General features: G+C 51.2%; 1 protein-coding gene across 5 annotated transcripts in view; it reads left to right on the top strand.

The window, feature by feature from the left end:
• LOC106811600 overlaps nucleotides 1–4863 on the top strand; it is an 18268-nt gene that overhangs the window by 5078 nt on the left and 8327 nt on the right. The window contains exon 1 of one of the 5 annotated variants that reach the window (XM_014815296.1): nucleotides 853–880. The exons of the other annotated variants lie outside the window; for them this stretch is intronic. The gene's annotated coding sequence lies outside the window, so the exon portion shown is untranslated. Of the gene's footprint in view, nucleotides 1–852; nucleotides 881–4863 lie in introns of those variants that run through there. 5 annotated transcript variants of the gene reach the window in all.

Below are 4863 nucleotides of genomic sequence, written 5' to 3'. Positions count from 1 at the left end.
TATATATATATATATATATATATATATCACAACATGTGCAGAGGTGCGTACAAATGAAATTCCGTACAATGAATGATGCGCTTGTCGCCGAAATGGCGCAAATTACAGGAACAGAGTCATTTCCCATTGCGTACAGTCGCAAGGTCACTCACCGAATGCCGTTATTAGTGGCTGCGGCGTCGAATGACGTGTGACAGCAACACAGAGGGGGGGGGGCGGTTTCGAAATTGATAATGATTTCAACCTGTGCATCATTTTATATATTAATGCCTGTTGTTGGTGTTATGTTTGATGCTCACGCATATGCAAAACCAACGCAGATATCTTTTCAGAATAACTCGTTTTAATTGATTCTACACCATGCGTGCATACCACGCGACACACACCCTGTCTTCTCTCTTGATCGCCTTGTTGAGTTGCCGCGGGTCAAGACAAATCCTCAAATCACCGTTCGGTTTCGTGACAAGGGTGTGTGTCGCGTGGTATGCACGCATGGTGTAGGATCAATTAAAACGAGTTATTCTAAAAAGATATCTGCGTTGGTTTTGCATATGCGTGAGCATCAAACATAACATGGCGTCAGAAGATAGAAACGAAGTACGTCACGTCACAATGGCAGCAGTTTGCTAACGGCAAAGACGAAAAAGCCTTAGTATGGTACACCTACTTGACATAGGGATTGCAAGTACAGCACAGCGACTGACCTCACACTGGTAACATAGACTTGCGTACGCAGTTGTGGAGGAATATACAGGACTCGTTGAGGTGTGAAACACGCAACACGGAACAAAGATGACGGAGCTCACAGGCATACCAATACCCTCCATGGACTGGAATGCAAATAACCTCCCAGAGGCATTCAGGAAATTTCAGCAGACATGTGAGTTTATATTTAAAGGCCCACTGGAACGTAAATCTGACGCAGTGAAAACCCAGTATTTGATGCTGTGGATAGGTGAAGAGGGCAGAGACATTCGGGAGAGTTGGGAGTTGACAGCTGCACAAGCCTCAGACCTTGCTCTACACTGGGAGAAGTTCAGAAGCTACGTTAAGCCAAAGTCTAATTTTAGAGTAGCCAGGTTTCAACTACGTGCATTGACACAAGACCCAAGCGAGACCGTGAACGCATTCATGACGCGTGCACGGATTGTGTCAAGGGAGTGTGAGTACACCGACACAGACGAACAACTGTTGGACACTCTAATAGCAGGTGTGCACAGCAAAGATATTCAGAGGAAATTAATTGCAAGAGACAATACTTTAACACTTGACCAGGCAATAGCCATGGTAAGAGGTTATGAGGCAACACTCAACCAAATGAGTGAGATACAAGGTGCAATGAGAGTGCACGGCTTAAATAATAAAGTCATACGTAAATGTGCGGGCGATACAAAGCCTAGAATAGTATAACAAGTCTGCTCATGTTGACATGCCAAATAAGGGGTGCTGGAACTGTGGTGGAGCACATGCACGTGACAGCAAGTGTCCGTTGTTAGCCGTTCCGACAGCAGCTGTTAGCTCACAGTGCAACTTTTGTCATAAAGTTGGACACTGGGCCAGAGTTTGCATTGCTAGAAAGAAAGCACAACAGGCAGCAACAGGGGCCACAAGCAGATCAAGGCCGTATGGTGAGCGAATCTTACCGAGAAGCCAGACTAAACACTACACTGACAGTGGACAGGTACATGACGTCACTGAGCAGTTTGACGGTTTTCTGTTGGAGGCAGTAGAGATCGAGACTATATACAAAGATGGGCCAAAAGATCAGGCATTCGCCAACATAATTGTCAGGACCGACAATAAACGCATCTACAGTGTAAAATGCAAAATAGACAGTGGTGCTCAGGCCGACGTAATGCCAGTATATGTATACAGACAGGTATACCCAGACAGAACAGATAAACACGGGAGACCGACAGCCGTGAAACACTCGACAGTGAAACTAATTACAGCGCATGATAGACCTAGACATTATCGAAGTGGTAGACGTACCAACAGACTGGGTGAATTGTCTAGTGTGTGTCACGAAACCGAACGGTGATTTGAGGATTTGTCTTGACCCGCGGCAACTCAACAAGGCGATCAAGAGAGAACACAGGGTGTGTGTCGCGTGGTATGCACGCATGGTGTAGAATCAATTAAAACTAGTTATTCTAAAAAGATATCTGCGTTGGTTTTGCATTAGATACAATAATGTAACCCAAACCCAAGAGGATAGGCAATTGGCCCTATCCTCTTGGGTTTGGGTTACATTATTGTATCTAGTTTTGCATTAGCTCCAAGAAACGGTATTGCTAGGGTTAGAATACGCTGTATTGACGTTAGTCACACAGCCTGGTTGGGTTAGTTTTGCATATGCGTGAGCATCAAACATAACGGCCGGGACTATACGCACGGCGGCCGTGTGGATAAGATTCAATATGGCTATACGCACGGCGGCCGTGTGGCGGACTCAATATGGCTATACGCACGGCGGCCGTGTGGATAAGATTCAAGTATGGCTATACGCACGGCAGGCGTATGGCCGACTCAATATGGCTAGGAATGAGGAAGGGAGAAGGGAGAAACTGGTGGAAGAAGGAAGGGAAGAGGGAGAAGGTGGTGTGAGGAAGGAGGAAGGAAGAAGCTGGTGGAGGAGGAAGGGGAGAAGGAAGACGGTGGTGGAGAGGAGGAGGGAGAAAGCTGGTGGAGAGGGAGGAGGGGGAGAAGAGAGGTGGTGGAGAAGGAGGGGAGAAGCTGGTGGAGAAGAGAGAGGGAGAACGGCTCCATTCTCCCCCTCTTCTGCCCTTCCTTCCTTCTCCACCAGCTTCTCTCCTCCTAGCCTCCACCAGCTTCTCCCATCCTCCTTCTCCACCACGTCTCACCTTCTCCCGCTTCCTCCTTCTCCAGCAGCTTCTACGCCCTCCTCCACCACCTTGTTACATTCTCTCCGCCTCCTCTCGCCAGCGCAGCTCCTTCTGTCCCCCCTCCTTCAATCCCTTCTCCCCCTCCTAATTCACACAGCTTCCCTTCTCCCCCTCCTTCTCTCTCTTCGCTCCTCTGCGCACCAGCTTCTCCACCTCCTCCACGATCACCTTCTCCCTTCTCCCCCCTCCCTACCACGCACCTGATTCTCCCTTCTCCGCTTCCTCCTTCTCCATGCAGCTTACTCCCCCTCATCCACCACTTGTCATTTCTCCCCTCCTCGTCGCACAGCCTCCCTCTCACCCCTCCTTATCCCTTCTCCCTGTGTCTGCCCCTCATCCAGTCCACCGTCACAGTCTCCCCCTCCTTCTCTCTCTTCCTCACTTCTCGACCCAGCTACTCTCCCCCTCCTACACCATCTATTCTCCTTCTCCCTCATCCTTCTCCCACCAGCTCTCCGCCTCCCCCTTCTCCAGCCCACCTCTCTCTTTATTCCCCTCTCCTTCCATCCACTTAGCTTCTCCCTCTCTTCGCCAACACCTTTCTCCTTTCTCCCTCCTCCTTCTCCAGACCACCTGTTCTTCCTTCTCCCCTTCCTCCTTCTCAGCCACCAGCTTCTCCCTTCCTTCGTTCTCCATCCACCTTCTCACTTCTCCGCTTTCTCTCCTGTCTCCACCAGCTTCTCCCCCTCCCCTTCTCCACAACGCTTCTCCCTCCTCCTGTTCATCACACCAGCTTCTCCCTTCTCCCTGTCCTCCTTCACATGTCCACCAGCTTCTCTACTTCCAACCCACCTTCTCCTTTTCTCCCGTGTCCTCCTCACCAGCTTCCTTACTCCGCCCTCACTTCATATCCCCGGTCTCCCTTCTTGGCCTCCTCCGTCATCCACCAGCTCCCTTTCTCCCGCCTACTTCTCTCCTTCTCCTTCTCCATCTCCAGTTTGCCCCTTCTCCTTACCACCTTCTCCCTTTCCCCCTCTCCGTCACGCTCTTCCCTTCTTCCCCTACCTCCACCACCTTCCCCTTGTTCCCCTCCTCCACCACCCTTCTCCCTTTCTCGCCCTCCTCCTTCTCCACCAGCTTCTCCCGCCTCGCTTCATCCAACCACCTTCTCCCTTCTTCCCCTCCTCCTTTCTCGACCAGGCTCTCCCCCTCCTCCTCTTCACTCAAGGCTTTCTCCTTTCTCCCCCTCCTCTCCACATTCTTACAGCCTCGCTTCTTCTCCTTTCCTCCTTCATTCCACCAGCGTTCTCCCCTAGCTCCTCCTATCAGTCCACCGGCTTCTTCACTGTCTAACCTACCATTCGTTCTCCCTTTCCTCCTTCTCCACCACCTCTCTTCTCCCCCTCCTCCTTCTCCACCAGCTTCTCCCCCTCCTCCTTCTCCAACACCTTCTCCCTTCTCCCCTCCTTCTCCACCAGCTTCTCCCCTCCTCCTTCTCCACCACCTTCTTCCTTCTCCCCTTCCTCCTTCTCCACCAGCTTCTCCCTTCCTCCTTCTCCACCAGCTTCTCCCTTCCTCCTTTTCCACCACCTTCTCCCTTCTCCCCTTTCTCCTTCTCCACCCGCTTCTCCCTTCTCCCCTTCCTCATTCCTAGCCATATTGAGTCGGCCATACGGCCGCCGTGCGTATCGCCATATTGAATCTTATCCACACGGCCGCGGAGCGTATAGCCATATTGAGTCGGCCACACGGTCGCCGTGCGTATAGCCATATTGAATCTTATCCACACGGCCGCGGAGCGTATAGCCATATTGAGTCGGCCACACGGTCGCCGTGCGTATAGCCATATTGAATCTTATCCACACGGCCGCGGAGCGTATAGCCATATTGAGTCGGCCACACGGTCGCCGTGCGTATAGCCATATTGAATCTTATCCACACGGCCGCGGAGCGTATAGCCATATTGAGTCGGGCCACACGGTCGCCGTGCGTATAGCCATATTGAATCTTATCCACA

Source organism: Priapulus caudatus, unplaced genomic scaffold, assembly GCF_000485595.1.
Source record: "Priapulus caudatus unplaced genomic scaffold, Priapulus_caudatus-5.0.1 Scaffold555, whole genome shotgun sequence".
NCBI classification, from domain to species: domain Eukaryota; kingdom Metazoa; phylum Priapulida; class Priapulimorpha; order Priapulimorphida; family Priapulidae; genus Priapulus; species Priapulus caudatus.
Note: the sequence above shows the minus strand (reverse complement) of the source record. Positions and strands in the feature narration are given on the sequence as shown.